A 17,870-nucleotide genomic window follows, 5' to 3' on the forward strand; every position below is an offset into this window, starting at 1 on the left:
TTAAAAAAAATACAAACTTCTAAGAAGTTTCATTAAAGAAAGAATACATATACATACATATATACATACATACATACATACATACATACATACATATACATATATATGTATAATGTCAGACTATTTTAAAATTATATGGGGTGTGTATTTCCACAGATAAGGAAGATATGACCATAAATTTAAAGACAGTAAAGAATTTAAAGTTATTTCCTAGCAAAATGTAAGACATCAGATCCAAATGGATTTACCATTTCATTTGTAAAAAGCTCCTTGCTTCATTTGATGAAACTAGAATAACTGTAAAAACCTAATATAGTAAAAAAGAAAAGTTGTGACCATATTTACTTATGAACATAGATCTAAAAATTCTGATAAAAATCATTCAAAAGGAAAGGGAATATACCAAATAAGACTTATTCCAAAAATATAAGAATTACCTGATATTAGAAAATCTGAAATACGATTCATTACATAATGAATTAATGGGGAAAAAATCATATAATTATATCAACAGATGCACAAAAAGTATATAATGAAATGCAGTGCTAATTGACAAAAAAGTACAATATAACTAAAAACTACTTACAAACTAGCAAAAACCAGCAGTATATTTAACAGTAACACGCACAATTACCATTAAAAGCAGGAAAGTAAGAATATTTGCAGTAACTACTATTTGGCACACTGTTTTGGAGATTCTGATACATAAAATATGAACAGAATGTTCTTTTTAAAAAGGTATAAATTCTGAGGAAGAAAGGAAAATTCTATTTACAGGTGATATAATTATGTTCCTAAGAAAATACAAGAAAATTTAATTTTTAAAAAACATGAGAGAATCATACTTGCTTCAGCAGTACATATACTAAAATTGTAATGCTATAGAGAAGATTAGCATGGCCACTGTGCAATGATGACATGCAGATTCATGAAGTGTTCCATATTTTATATAAATAAATAAATAAATAAATAAATAACATGAGAGAATCAAAAATATCAGCCGAATTCAAGATAAACAAAAAGCCATCAATCAGTTTTTCCAAGGCTGTGAATCAAGAGTAAAGAAAGACATAAATTAAAACAACTGAATTTACAACAGCTAAACAAAAGAATAAAACATCTAGGAAAAAGTTGAAAAGGTCCAAAATCTATATATGAAGAGAGAGTAAAACCTTATTAAAGCAAGATAGAATATCTTATTAAAACGAGAGGTGAATAAACAGAAATAAATCAAATTTCTAAAAGTAAGGATGTTCTATTAGTATAATGTCATTTTTAGTCAGAATCTCAATTTTAACATAAATAACAGAAGTTACTTTGAAAAGTAAATGATTCAGAATGAACAATTATTTTCAAAGTAGTAAGTTGTCTTACAATATTGTTAAATTATTTTTTGCACTTTTAAATCATTATACTATACTATTTTAAATATCATACTGTATGGGCAACTTTATAATGATTTATATATATATAAATATATATAATTATATTAAATATATAAAATAAATTTAATATATATAATATAATATAATATAATATAATATAAATATATAAAATATATATATATATATATATATATATAGCTCTAGGACTGTCTGTCAGATCACCAAACTGGCAGTGGATCCAAATAAAGATTGGAACTTATTATATCAAAGGGTAGCATTGTGTCTCCATGGGAAAGGAAAGCTTGTTTATGGTAGAGTGCTCAGGGAAGTGGGCTGGCTCAAAGTGGAGGGTTTGCCCTTTTGGTAAGGTCAGGAAACACCAATTGAGAGCTGTTTCTGTAAGATTCTTTGAGGGAATGTTGAGAGTAAAAGCATCAGCAGTGTCAGTGCCTGGGGAGTTTGATGCTGAGAGGCAGACAGGGACTTCTCCAGTGTCCTCCTCACCCGCCACACACACATGGTGGATGCCTATTGTTTTGACTCTCCAAACAGCATCCACCCCCCTTTTCTGGGAAGCATACCTGTTCCCCCATGGTGAATGTATCACCTGGTGACTGGCCTCAACAAGAGGCCTGGATACACACTAAAACAGCTGGGACTAAGTGTCAAAGCCCCGGTCCAAGAGTGGCACCTAACCTAATTTAGACCATTTAGAGCCCTTCACTGGGAATTTTTAAAAGGATGCTAGAGGGAGCCTATTTCAGTTCATCTCTGCAGCTGTGGGTGGCCATTCCCTAAGAGCCCCACACTGAATGAGGCAGTGGTGAAAGATGGGGAGAGCAAGGTCTGGCTCCTATTGTCTCTGAAGCTCAAGACACTGCCCATCCAGAGTTGGTAGATTGCTGTTCCATTATCCCTCTTGCCCAGGCTAATTTGATACAGGCTTCTGTTACCCACAACCAAGAATCCTGACTAAGAGTGCATCCTGTATTCTTTCTTCTCCTTCTCCTATATCATCCAGGGCTAATGTCAAATGTCTGCTCCCCAGGTTATTGCAACTCCTCCCCCCACCCCCCACGCTGCCCAAGTTACATGCCTTCTCTCCATCATTAAGCCCTGCTGATTCCATCTCCAAACTGTAGCTCGTTTTCCTCACCTTCTCTTCCCAAGGTGAATCCCTTGCCTCAGACCTCAGCCTCTAACTGGTCTCTCTGCTGCTACTCTTGACTCCTCCAATCTGCTCACTACACTGCAGTGAAAGTGGTCTTTTCAAAATAAAAATAACATCACATTGTTTTCCTGCTTAAAGCCCTTCTGTGTGTTCCCATCACACCTGAAATAAACCCAGTCTCTCTCCATTGAATTTATGAGGTGAAGTATGCAGCCTCTCTCAGGGCTCCCCCAAAGCCTCCTGCACCAGAGTGATAGTAGTTGCTTTGTTTCCTGAGAGACTATACACAATTGGCCTCCTTGGGACTATTTCCAATCTCAGAAAATTAATATTTTTAGCATAGTAGCATTTGTTCACATTGTGGATAATTCATGTAGTATATGCTTACTTGTGTGTATTGCTCTTCACCTGGCCAGACTCCAAGCTCAGCAGGACCATTGTCTGTCTGGTTTACCTATGCACTACTTGAGCTTACATCTTGATAGTGACAAATATGTGTTGACAGAACAGATGAACATAAATGAATGTTATTTACACAATGAATATTCATTAAACATTCGTTAAATATAAATATATAATTAAAATTCATTAAATTTAGTTGTTCATAAATGTATCATTTTATAAGTAAAGAATGTGAATCTTTGTTAATGTAAATATCTAAATTCATAATTAAAAGTTTTTATTTCAGGGGCATCTCGGTGGCTCCGTCGGTTGAGCGTCCAACTTCGGCTCAGGTCATGAACTCACGGTTCGTGAGTTCAAGCCCCTCATCAGGCTCTGTGCTGACAGCTGGGGGCCTGTAGCCTGCTTCAGATTCCATATCTCCCTCTCTCTGCCCCTCCCCTTCTCATGCTTGTCTCTCTCTCTCTCTCTCTCTCCTTCCAAAATAAATAAATATTTTTTAAAAAGTTTTCATTTCATTACTTTTCAAAATAGCATATTCCAAGGGGGAAAGTTTAGACCAAGCTCCCTTTTCTTCAAAAATTTAACAATAGCCAAATTATGGAAAGAATCCAAATGCCCATCAACTGATGAATGGATAAAGAAGATGTGATATGTATGTGTATATATATATAATGGAATACTACCTAGCAATTTAGAAGAATGAAATCTTGCCATTTGAAACATTGATGGAACTACATGGTATTATGCTAAGCTAAATAAGTCAGTCAGAGAAAGATAGATATCATATAATTTCACTCATATGTGGAATTTGAGAAACTCAACAGATAAACATAGGGGAAGGAAAGGAAAAATAAGATAAAAACAGAGAGGGAGGCAAACGATAAGAGATTCTTAAATACAGAGAATAAACTGAGGGTTGCTTGAGGGGATGGGTTATATGGGTAATGGGCATTAAGGAGGGCACTTTTTGGGATGAGCACTGGGTGTCATATGTAAGCCAAGACTACATTGTATGTTAACTAACTTGAATATATATTTTTAAAAGCCAATAAACATGCTGTCTGCCATGAAAGGATACATGAGGAATAGACAGCATTTCTGCCATCCATAAGCACTGAACTGCATTCCATTGTTGTTTCCAGGAAGTTACCAGATGTGCTTTTTGTTTGTGGAGACTGTAGAATATGACTAAAGCTGTCTTGGGACTAATCTGACCTCCACCTCACCATTTTCTACTCTACAAAGGCATTTACTTCTTCATCCTTTTAAGTCTATTAAGTCTCTTATGCCTTTTTTAGTCATTTTAAATTATCTTAATTTGCTCATTATTTCTGAATTCCATAATGGTTGGAATTAAGAATTCTCTGCCATTCAGTCAATAATACATTGAAAACAATTTGCATAAAAACAATCACTTAGCAAAGAGAAAGAATGAAATATGGCCTTTTGTAGCAACGTGGATGGAACTGGAGAGTGTTAAGCTAAGTGAAATAAGTCATACAGAGAAAGACAGATACCATATGTTTTCGCTCTTATGTGGATCCTGAGAAACTTAACAGATCCATGGGGGAGGGGGAGAAAAAAAGAGGTAAGAGAGGGAGAGAGCCAAAGCATAAGAGACTCTTAAAAACTGAGAACAGGGGCGCCTGGGTGGCTCAGTCGGTTGAGCTGCCGACTTCGGCTCAGGTCACGATCTCGCAGTCCGTGAGTTTGAGCCCCACGTCGGGCTCTGTGCTGACAGCCTGGAGCCTGTTTCGGATTCTGTGTCTCCCTCTCTCTGACCCTCCCCGTTCATGCTCTGTGTCTCTGTCTCAAAAATAAATAAACGTTAAAAAAATTAAAAAAAAAAACAAAACTGAGAACAAACTGAGGGTTGATGGGGGGGAGGGAGGGGAGGGTGGGTGATGGGTATAGAGGAGGGCACCTTTTGGTATGAGCACTGGGTGTTGTATGGAAAACAATTTGACAATAAATTTCATATTAAAAAATTATAAATAAATAAATAAATAAATACGATCACTTAGGCTACAAATGGTCCCACTGAATTTATTTCCAGTTGTAGGAAACTTGATCAATGCAAAGACATAGGGAAATTTCCCATTAGACAACTCCATGATATTATCTTTCAATTTTATATTTTAGAGAATAAAATGTTAGCATATAAAGAAATACTGATAGTGAATGGCTTTCTCAGCACACATTTCATCCCTGCTTTGGTGGATGGTCTCTATACAAAGCTGCGTTGTCCTCTGTGAACACCTAGTTGATGTACCATCACACACAGCAGGCACATTCCATGCCCTTTTCCTAGTGGTGAACAGTTAGAAAGATAGTAGGTGTCTGTCCCCAGTTCCTGTCATACAGCTCCTAAATATCTTGGAATTCCATGATGGATAAAGGTGATAAGAGTGTCTTGGTTCTAATGAGGCATCTTATGGTAGGCATCTGGATAGTTTCAGGATGGGAACCAGTCACCAGAAAGACTAAGCCTTGATTAGAAACTTGGAAATTTCAGCCCCACTCTCCAGCCTTCAGGGAGAGGAGAGAGGCTGGATACTGAGTCAATCACCAATGGCCACAATCATGTCCACATAATAAAACTCCTATAAAACCCCCTAAACAACAGGGTTCTGGGAATTACTGGGTTGGTAAACACATCTACATACTAGGAGGATGACATACCCCAACTCCACAGGAAGAGAAGCACCTGTACTGGGGGACTCTTCAAGAGTTTTCCCTATGTACCTCTTCATTTGGCTATTCATTTGTACCCTTTAAAATAAACTGGCAATATAATTAAAGTGCTTTCTTGAGTTCTGTGAGCTTTTGTAGCAAATTATTAAACCTGAAAAGGGGGGTTATGGAAACTTCCAACTTTGTAGAAGTGTGGGTAGCCTGGGGACTTGCAACTGGCATCTGAAGTGGGGCAGCCTTGTGGATTGAGCCCTTAAACCTGCAAGTATGTGCTAACTCTAGATAGTTAGAATTGAATTGAATTATAGGATACACAGATGGTGTCAGAGAGTTGGAGAATTGATTGATGTGAGGACAAAAAACATTTCCTGGTGATGGCAGAATTTTGCTGAAACAGCTTCTCTACCTGTCTTCCATAGCAACCAGCGGCTGCTGACAAGGAGTACAGCCACAGGAGAGACAAAGTATTTAACAGTACATTGTTGTAACAAATACCATCTCCTATATAACTTGGCCATGAGTTCCAGAGTGTGACCTATGCAATAAGCCAAAGTGGACAACACATTGTCACAAAATCTAGGAAGTTCGGGGCGCCTGGGTGGCGCAGTCGGTTAAGCGTCCGACTTCAGCCAGGTCACGATCTCGCGGTCCGTGAGTTCGAGCCCCGCGTCGGGCTCTGGGCTGATGGCTCAGAGCCTGGAGCCTGTTTCCGATGCTGTGTCTCCCTCTCTCTCTGCCCCTCCCCCGTTCATGCTCTGTCTCTCTCTGTCCCAAAAATAAATAAACGTTAAAAAAAAAAAATTACAAAAAAAAAAAAAAAAAAAAAAATCTAGGAAGTTCAAATGAAGAAATGCCTGGCTCTTGAAAACCATCTTCAATAAAAACTTGGGCCTTCTAGATATAATGGAACACAGAAAATAAGGACCAATTTTGATCAAATCACTCACCTGATTAAGACAACTATATCAGTATGAGTTCTTGAAAAAGATCATAAAATGGTGACATTTCTTTGGGTCTCTGTATAACTAAGGACTCTTATAGTTACAAGTGACATAAAGTCCAATACAGAATGGTTAAGCAGAAGGCGAGTTATGAGATGATGTGAGCTACAAGTCTGGGGGTAGATAAAATGACCTGGCACCTTGTATTTTCCAAATTTGGATGCACCAATATGGTCTATCCCTCATGCTCTTCTTACCATGTGACATGGCTACTCTTCTATTTGGAGGTTCCTTCCTCTGAATTTGGGAGAGCCTGTGACATAGAGTTACAGACTGATGCCTAGGATGCCTCAGTCAATTCAACCTCTAAGTCTTTGAATCTCCACAGCCCAGCCATAAGACAAGTAAGTAAGCAAGCCTCACATGATTCTAGTCTCCAGCCTTTGAGTAGCCCTTCATGATTCTGAGTGGAACAGAAACAAACTGGTTCTTTCAAGTCCTGCAAAGATAGTACAATTAAAGAGCAAAATAATTATTGCTGCTTCTTGAAGCCACTACATTTTGGTGTAACTTGTTATGCAGCCACAATAACAGGGATAGAGATAACAAGGATATCGAGATCCTTTCCCAGACTCTGGTTCCTCTAGGTTGAGCCCAGATTCAGGCTTCTTAGTAATGTCATACAACATCTTCAGGCTTTCTATATTACCCTTGTCTAGTGGAAGGAACTTTACGTCTCCAACAACCTCAACAGTTTTTGGTGCTGGTCAAAAACTGTGCCATCTTTCCTTTGAGTTATGTGCCATCCTTCAATTGTTCCTTAATTGCCTTGGGTCCCTCCCCCCATCCTGGGACATACCTTCCTGGAAAGTGCATTAGTGAGGAAAGGGGGATTACTCCAAGTCAAAACAGGGTAATTGTTTCCATTAAAATGGAAAACAAAATCAATAAATACTTAGTAGAACATTCTTTGCATTACCTCTCATGGCATCCTCTGGCTGGGTATCTTGGGCTATTATGGCTCTCTTGGCCTTTTTGGAACTCTTTTACCTTCAAAAGTCTCAAATAGCTCTCCAGTGCTCTAAGCCTGCCCAACTCCTTCCCCCTTATAGTAGCGATACTCAGGATTACTGCTTCGAAGTGTTCAAGAATATGCTAATCTACACAACTGGTTTAACTCTAAGGCTGAAGATTTTATGTCTCAGTGCAAACCAACAAAATGTGTTCCTTATGTTTGAATAAGGGCAGGAGAATGAGGGGTGGGTGGGTTTGAGTATTCCTTCAGACACAAAACAGGCCTGTCTCCTCAGGGAAATCTGAGGACCACTTCTGCTCTAACTAGGAAACAGTTACATGCAAATAACCCTTTCTTTCTTAACAAACTTAGTGTATGGATGAGACTAACTTGTAATTTATATTCAGAAAATATTGATCTGATGTTCATGATTTTAACTCTCACAAGGAAAGAAATGATTTGACTTCTGGTTCAGTGAGTTTATAGCAGCACAATTAACATAGAGATGAACCTAAAAAATATATTATGTTAGATCAGTTTTGACATTTGAGAAAATATAAGTGTCCACCAGTATATCCTTCAAAAAAGATCTAGAATGAACACTTCATAAAATCTAGTGGCCAAAGAACTTTATCTTAATTTAATGTTAATCAATGTTTGTGATCTTTCTGAGTCATACTGAACAAAGGCAAGACATTTTCAAATGTTGCTTTTAGAATACTAGTTTCTAAATAGTTTATTTTCTGGATATTTTTTCTCTTTAATTTAATTTACCAACTTGTTGGGGCGCCTGGGTGGCTCAGTCAGTTAAGCGGACGACTTCAGCTCAGGTCATGATCGTGCGGTCCATGAGTTCGAGTCCCGCGTCAGGCTCTGTGCTGACAGCTCAGAGCCTGGAGCCTGTTTCAGATTCTGTGTCTCCCTCTTTCTGACCCTCCCCCATTATGCTCTGTCTCTCTCTGTCTCAAAAATAAATAAACGTTAAAAAAATTTTAATTTACCAACTTGTTCATTTTTTTAAATCCTCACAAGAGTTAGCTGTGTTCCAATAAATCTCAAAAGGAAACAAAAGAGCAAATGATAAAAACTATGTGGAGGTTAATTTACACTATAAAATTCATCTTGTTTTGTCTCTAAATTTAAAGAAATGGTAAAAATCTGCATCATTAATTGATGAAACAACTTTTATTTGACCCATGTGTCAAATAGCCCTATGTGACCCATGTGTCAAATGAAGGAATGCCCTATAAAGTATGTTTTATGAAGGGTACCCCATGGAGGTGTGTCCCATGGAGGAGAATACCATGAAAACTATTTTCCTGTTCAGTGAGAGAATTCAACATGAGAATAATCTTCATTTAAAAAATAATCCACTCCAAAGAGAACAAGATAAAATTCTATTGTATCCCTACAGTCATCACAAAAGATCACAAGGGATAAATGAGTAATACCACTATTACTTCAGAAGGAGGGCAGGACTTCTGGTGGCCAAGGTGATGACAGCCACCAAAATCCAAAGCTCTCCACACAGCTCACAATAAACTCTACAGATCAGTAAGAAGTACAAATAAAACCACGTAGATACCACACCTTCAACATAACTAACTAGAAGACAGAGAGCACCATAAATTTTACATTACTTGTCAGCAAAGAAATAAACACCAATTCCCAGCATAACTGTCTCTCAAGCCCCTGCCCCAGGTCTTTACAAATTGCTAAAGGAATCAGAAAACTTCATGAAAAAGAAAAAAGGGAATTAAGTTTATAAGGATGAGTGAATAACAAAAGCTATAAAAAGTAAGTCCAAGCTAAGTGTTAAAATGCTGAAAAATAATCCTGCTCAATCAGAGCAGAGACAACGGAGAAAGGATGCAAACATGCACAGAATAACAGGCAGCAGCCTTGACACATATCCTTTCTGGGAGAGAAGAAAGCAGAAAGGAAGGCAGGAATGCTCATTGGAGTTTGGGATGAGAAGGGAAAGGGAGCAAGAGGAGGAAATAATCTTATAAGACAAAAAGAACCAAAAATTGATAGACATTCCCTCACCTACAAAAAATAAATAAAATGAAATCATCTTTAAAAAACTGCAGTCCATGGCACTGACCACAGAGGGTGTGCTCTAGACTAGGAATCTTCAAATTCCTTTGACCCCAAAGGCCAAACCCATCCATGAAAGCACGTGGATAAAGGCAGATTTCACCTACGCAAGGCTTTCATAAGAAAACAACAGAACATGAGAATCTAAATACTGAAACTGATAAAGATTTCTCTAAAAGGCTAAATATGAACTAGAAAATAAAACTGCATTAGATTCTATACAGAACTATATATCTTGAATAAGCACATGGAAATATGAAGAAAAAAAAACAGCAACAAAAAGAACACCTTAAGCCACAAACCCAAATGCTAAAAACATAAATAGACAAAAACATGAAGAAATAAAATGATAAATCAAAAGACCAAATCATATCAGAAACAAAGATTAAATTATAAGGAATATAATTTAAAATATATAGTCATATATTATTATTATATTATAATTATAAGGAATATAATTTAGAATATATAGAAAAATATAGTAAAATGAAAAATTAGTAAGAGACATTGAAGAAAGAAGAAAGTAAACAAGGGTGTAAAAATAAATTAAGTTAATAACCTCAGTCCAAGGGAAAGTGATTGAAATAGAAGACAAGCCAAGAAGATCCAAAATGAACAGACTCATGAAACAATGTATATTAACAGTTAAAAATGATCCAAGAAAGCTTTCTGAAGCTAAAAAAAAAATGAAAAGGAAAGGAAAGAAACTTGAGTCTACAAGTCTACAAGACTTGTACTAGACAAGACTACAAGACAAGTCTACTAGAAGGGCACATTAAATACCTGAGAAAAATTGACACAACAATCAACTCCAGGGCATATCTCTGTAAAAATATTAAACTTCAAAGATAAATTAAAGGCACTCAGGCCTCAGCTCCTCACATGCTGCACTTGCAGCCCAGATTCCATACATTGGTGAGTCCTGGCAACAAGTGCCATCTGCTAGCTGAGGCAGCAACCTGAGGGGTTGCTGCAAGCACTGAGATCCCAGACTTATCTTTCATCCTGTTTTCCCAGAAGAGAAGGGGAAATTCCAGTAAAAAGTGACATGGCCAACTTACTGAGCTGGTCAGTACAGAAGCAAAGCTGGGAGGAGGAGTTCCTGACTGCCCACCTAGTGCTTTTCCTTCCAGCCACATTTCCTTTTCTCCACTGGAGTAAAAATAAAAATGCTTAGACTGAAAAATTGTACTATATCTCATCAAATCAAAGACTGTAAAACACTTATTTCATCTGCCATTAAGAATGAAAAATTTAGGAAAGGCTGAAAAGAAGATGGAGTAGGAAGATGCTAACCTCACCTCCTCCCATGGATATAACTAGATATCACTCACACCGGTCAGAAAACCGCCCAAAGACTGGCAGAACAAACCCTACAACAAAATATATAGAAAAGGCCACACTGAACAGGATTGGAAAGGCAGAGATGTGGTGGGAAGCCAAATGGACTGCAGGCCTTTCACCAGAGGGAGGACGCCCTGGGTGCGGACAAGGGAGAGACGCAGACTATCACACTGGGAAACCTGCATGGGGAAGATGAATCCCCATAACATTTGGCTTTGAAAAAAAGAGGGACTGAGTTTCATGAGTTCTTACAACCAGTGGGACTCAAAATCTGGAATTTTAAAAATCAGCAAGCTGGGCTCTGGAAGAGTCTAGATGGCATTAAGAAATTAAGTCCCTGCCATTAAACAGATAGTACAACAAAGAGCCCACAGAGATACAGCACTGAAGCAGCAGTTTTAAAAAACACCTGGGGCATATAGGAGGGAGAGTTATTTACTCATTTCATAACTTATCCTGGAGAATCAGAGACCATTAGGAAAAACTCCTCCAGGAGAAAAATGCCATTTCCCTACCCCTTCAGCATAAACACAGGCCACCTGTGGGAACCAGTGCAGCACAAACATTCACTAACAACTTGCTTACACCCCCCTCCCCATGCTTTAGCAAATCTGCCCCCTCCAGCCTCAATCCTGGCACTATGGGTCCCCTCCCCAAGGGGATCATGCAAACCTTGCTAAAACTGCATGCTCTGCCCCTGCACATGTGACCTACCCCCTCCAAACTGGTAGGCTTTGGTCCCAGTGGCAGCAGCGGTAGCAGTTCTCTCACAGAGGACCAGCAGGTAAACCTTGCTAACACTGCACACAACACATGTGTGGATCTTCCCCCCCTCTAATAAACTCTTGCCTGGAGCCCATCCAAAGAAGTGCCACAAACCTAGCACTGTGCAAGCAGCCCCAACAGTGGCCAGAACCACTCCAAAGTAATGTCTGCCCCAGGGAAAGGGAAAGATAAACACACATAAGCCAGACTGCAGCCCCAGCAGTGTGGTGGGGGCAGACAGCTGGTCTTAATCCAGGCTCTGCCCACCAACAAAAACTTCTTGGGACAACATAGGAAAGGCACCAAGCAGTTTGGTGCTACTACATCTCTGGTGAACACGTGGGCTGACTCAACTTAAGCCCAAGGTGACCCCAGACTGGCTCATTAACACCACAGGAACCAAACACTGCCCACAACAGGCAAAAAGAGTAACTGCAGACAACAAGACTGAAGGAAAAAGCAGCTCAGTCACAACAGAAGGATGCACACAACACACATAGGAGATATCCCTGAAGCACCACGTTCCAGGAAACAGGGGACATTGCACTGCAGGGCACTACAGGACCTCTTCTTCATAAGGACAGCACTTTCAAGAGCAGGAGACATAGCTGACTTTCCTAACACAGAGAAAAAGACTCAAAGAGACAAAATGAGGAGACAAAGGAATATGTCTTAAATGAAATAACACAACAAAATCACTGCAAAAGACCTAAGAGAAATGGAAATAAGTAATATGCGTGGTAGAGAAATTAAAATATTTATCATAAAGATATACACACAGGACTTGGAAAGCATGGAAGACACCATTGAGACCTTAACAAAGAGATAAAAAGGAACCAGACATGAAGAACATAATGAATGAAATTAAAAATATACTAGATGTAATAAATAGCAGACTAAATGAAGCAGAATAACAAATCAGTGACCTGAAGGAAAGAGAATGGAAAGCAATCAAGCTGAGCAGGTGAAAGGGAAAAAAGTTGTGCAAAATGAGAATAGACTTAAAGAACTCAGCTACACCATCAGGAATAATAACATTTTTATTGCAGGGATCCCAGAGGATAAGAAAAAGAAAAGAGAGAAGACAATTTATTGGAAGAAATGTTCACCAAAAACTTCCTGAATCTGGGGAAGGAAACAGAAATGCAGATCCAGGAGGCACAGAGAGCCCTCAACAAAATCCACCCAAGGAAGTCCACACCAAGACATATAGTAGGTAAAATGGCAAAAAGTAGTGATAAAGAGACAATTTTAAAAGCAGCAGGAGCAAAGAGAACAGATCACTACAAGGGAAACCCCACAAGGCAGTCAGCAGATTTCTCAGCAGAAATTTTGCAGGCCAGAAGGAAGTGGCATGATATATTCAAGTACTGAAAGGAAAAAATCTGCCATAAATAATATTCTGTCCAGCAAGGCTATCATTCCTAGTAGATGGAGGATAAAGAGTTGCCCAGGCAAACAAAAGTTAAAGGAGTTCATGACCACTAAACCGGCCCTACAAGAAATTTTAAAAGGGACTATTTGAGTTGAAAGGAAATACCATAAGTAAGAGTAACAAAAGTAGAAAGCATCAAAGCAGGAAAATAAGTATATCTGTATAAAGCAGTGAAAGGACTCACAAAATGTGACACCATATACCTAAAATGTGCCAGGGTGATGAATAAAGAATGGCTTCAAACTTAAGCAACCATCAACTTAATATGGACTGCTATATGCAGAAGATATTATATACAAACCTAATAGTAACCACAAATCAAAAACCAGTAATAGATATGCCAAACATAAATACAGGGGAATCCAATATATCACTAAAGAAAGCCAACTTATTGTGAGAGAAGAGGATAAGGAAAGAAAGGAACAGAGAAGAACTACAAAAACAGCAATAAAACAAGTAACAAAATTACAATAAGTACATATCTATCAATAATTACCTTGAATGTAAATGGACTAAATGCTCCAATCAAAGACATAGGGTGATGGAAAAAATAAAAAAAGCAAGACCCATCTATATGCCTACAAGAGACTCATTTCAGACCTAAAGATACCTGCAGATTGAAAGTAAGGGGGTAGAGAAACATTTATCATGAAAATGGAAAACAAAGGAAACTCAGAGTACCAATATTTATATTAGGCAAAATTAGACTTTAAAACAAAGACTGTAACAAGAGATAAAGAAGGACACTACATAATAATAAAGAATACAATCTAACAAGAAGATACAACAATTCTAAATATTTAGGCGCCCAAAATGAAAGTACACAAATACATAAAGTAGTCAATAACAAATATAAAGGAAGTAATTGATAGTTATACAGTAAAAGTAAGGAACTTTAACACCTCACTTACATCAATGGATAAATCATCCACACAGAAAGTCAACAAGGAAATGGTAACTTTGAAAGACACATTGAGCCAGATGGATTTAACAGATATGTTCAGAACATTCCATCCTAAAACAGAAGAATACACATTCTTTTCAAGTGCACACTGAACATTATCCAGAATAGATAACATATATTAGGCCACAAAACAAGTCTCAACAAATTCAAAATGATCAAAGTCATACCATGCATCTTCTCTGATCACAATGCTTTGAGACTACAAATAAACCACAAGAAAATATATGAAAAGAGCACATATACATTGAGGTTAAATAACATGCTACTAAACAATGAATGGGTCAAAGAAGAAGCAAAGAGTAAATTTAAAAAATACATTGAGACAAATAAAAATGAAAACACAACAGTCCAAAATCTGTGGCATGCAGCAAAAGTAGGGGATTCTAAGAGGGTTCTGTGATGGTGGTTTATAGTCATACGGGGTTACCTCAAGAAGCAAGAAAATCTCAAGCAACCTAACATTACACCTAAAGGAGCTAGAAAAAAAAATCCCAAAACAGTAGAAAGAAGGAAACTATAATAAAGATTATAGTAGAAATAAATAAAAACTAAAAATACAATAGAACAGATCAATGAAATCAGGAGCTGGTCATGAAAAAGATCAACAAAATTGATAAGTCAGGCTCATAAAAGAGAGAAGGAGGGGAGGGAGGGAATGAGAGAGAGAGAGAGAGGGCTCAAATAAACAAAATCAGAAATGAAAGAAGAGAAATAACAACCAACACTACAGAAATACAAAGGACTGTAAGAGAATATTATGAAAAATTATACACCAACAAAATGGACAGCCTAGAAGAAATGGATAAATTCCTACAAACATATTACCTCCCAAAACTAAATCAGGAAGAAATAGAAATTTTGAACAGACCAATCACCAGCAATGAAATTAAGTCAGCAATCAAAAAACTCCCAAGAAACAGAAGTCCAGAACCAGAGATCTTCAAGATGAATTCTATCAAACATTTAAAGAAGTTAATACCTATTCTTCTCAAGCTATTCCAAAAAAATAGAAGAGGAAGGAAAACTTCAAAATTCATTCTATGAAGCCAGCATTCCCCTGATACCAAAAGCAGATAAAGACACTAGGAAGAAAGAGAACTATGGGCTAATTTCTCTGATGAACATAAATGCAAAAAATCCTCAACAAAATATTAGGAAACTGAATCCAACAATACATGAAAAAAAATCATTCACGACGATTAAGTGGGAATTCTTCCTGGGTTGCCAGGGTGGTTCAATATTCTCATATCAATCAGTGTGATAAACCACATTAATAAAAGAAAGGACAAGAACCATATGGTCCTTTCAATAGATGCAGAAAAAGCATTTGATAAAGTACAACATCCATTCATGGAAAAAATCCTCAACAAAGTAGGTTTAGAGGGAACATACCTCAACATAATAAGGCCATACATAGAAAACCCAAGGTGAACATCATCTTCAATGGGGGAAAAACTGAGAGCTTTCCTCCTAAGGTCAGGAACAAGACAAGGATGCCCACTCTTACCACTTTTATTCAACATATTACTGGAAGTCCTAGTCACATCACTCAGACAAGAAAAAGTAATAGAAATCATTCAAATTGGTAGGAAGGAAGTAAAACTTCCACTATTTACAAATGACACAATACTCTAAATAGAAAACCATATAGACTGTACCAAAAAAACTGCTAGGATTGATAAATTCAGTGAAGTTACAGGATAAAAAATCGATGTATAGAAATCTGTTGCATTTCTATACATTAATAGGCTGCAGAAAGAGAAATATAATTGCACCAAAAAAATAAAAATACCAAGGAATGAACTTAACCAAGAGGTAAAAGACCTGTACTCTGAACACTATAAAACACTGATGAAAGAAATTGAAGAGGACACAAACAATTGGAAAGATATTCCATGCTCATGGAAAGAACGTGTATTGTTAAAATGTCCATACTACCCAAAGCAATCTACAGATTTTATGCAACCCCTATCAAAATACCAAAAGTTTTCACAGCACTAGGACAAACCAAAAAACACTAGAACAAACCAAAAAATTTAAATGGAACCACAAAAGACCCTGAACAGTCAAAGCAATCTTGAAAACAAACAAACAAACAAACAAAGCTGGAAGTAACACAATTTCAAATTTCAAGTTGTATTACAAAGCTGTAGTATCAAAAACAGTATGGTAACAGCAAAAAATAGATACAAAGATCAATGAAATATAATATAAAGTCAATACTATAAATCTCCTTCAACAAAGGAGGCAAGAATATGCAATGGGGAAAAGACAGTCTCTTGAACAATTGTTGTTGGGAAAACTGGACAGCTACATGAAAAAGAATGAAACTGAACCACTTTTTTATACCATACACAAAAATAAACTCAAAATGTGTTTAGTCATAGATGTGAGAACTGAAAATAAAAATCCTACAAGAGAGCACAGGCAGTAATCTCTCTGACATTGGCCATAAGAACTTATTTCTACATATGTCTCCTAAGGCAAGGGAAGCAAAAGCAAACTATTGAGACTACATCAAAATAAAAAGTTTCTACACAGCAAAGGAAACAATCAACAAAACTAAAAGACAACCTACTGAGTGGCAAATGACTTATCCAGGGAAGTATTAGTATCCAAAATATATAAATAACTTGTGAACTCAATACTCCAAAAATTAACAATCCAATTAAAAAATGGGCAGAAGACATAAATAGACATTTTTCCAAAGAAAACATACAGATGGCCAACAGACACATGAAAAGATGCTCAACATTATCAGGGAAATGCAAATCAAAACCACAATGAGATATCACCTCACACTTATCAGAATAGCTAAAATTAAAAAATATAAGAAAAAATAACCACAAGAAACAAGTGTTTATGAGGATGTGGAGAATAGGGAACCTTTGTGCACTGTTGATGGGAATGAAAATTGGTGTAGTCACTGTGAAAGTCAGTATGCAGTTTCCTCAAAAAATTAAAAAATAGAACTAGCATACGATCTGGTAATGATACTACAGAGTATTTACCCAAATAATATGAGAACACTAATTCAAAAGGATATATGCACCCCGATGTTTATTGCAGCACTATTTACAATAGCCATAGTATGGAAGCAGCCCAAATGTCCATGGATAGATGAATGGATAAACAGTATGTGTTATATATATACAATGAAGTATTATTCAGCCATAAAAAAGAATGAAATGTTGCTATTTGCAACAACATGGATGGATCTAGGAAGTATAATTCTTAGCAAAATAAGTCAGTCAGAGAAAGACAAATACATTTGATTTCACTCATATGGGGAATTTAAGAAATAAATGAACAAAGGGGGTAAACAGAGACAAATCAAGAAACTATAGAGAACTAACTAATGGTTTAAGAGGGAAGGTGGGGGAGGGGAGGGGTGAAATAGATGATGAGGGTTAATGAGTGCACTTGTCATGATGAGCAGAGAGTGATGTAAGGAAGTGTTGAATCACTATATTGTATATCTGAAACCAATATAACAGTATATGTTAACCATAATGGAATTAAACAGAAAAACTTAATTAAAAAACCATTCACTTAGCCAGCAATTGTATGTCAGGAAGTTTATTTTCAACTAGCAATAATGAAACAAATTTTTATCTGTGAAGATATTCAACACAGCATTAATTATGATAA

General features: G+C 37.0%; 1 protein-coding gene and 1 non-coding gene across 2 annotated transcripts in view; one reads left to right on the forward strand and one right to left on the reverse strand.

Moving 5' to 3' along the window:
• The window catches only part of OCA2 (OCA2 melanosomal transmembrane protein), a 408,608-nt gene that overhangs the window by 77,860 nt on the left and 312,878 nt on the right, over nucleotides 1–17,870 (reverse strand). The window lies entirely within an intron of this gene.
• Nucleotides 842–948, forward strand: LOC115517341. Its single transcript, XR_003969805.1, has one exon. It is a non-coding gene; the product is annotated as a U6 spliceosomal RNA (small nuclear RNA).

The sequence above is a fragment of the Lynx canadensis genome, chromosome B3, assembly GCF_007474595.2.
Source record: "Lynx canadensis isolate LIC74 chromosome B3, mLynCan4.pri.v2, whole genome shotgun sequence".
Classification (NCBI taxonomy): domain Eukaryota; kingdom Metazoa; phylum Chordata; class Mammalia; order Carnivora; family Felidae; genus Lynx; species Lynx canadensis.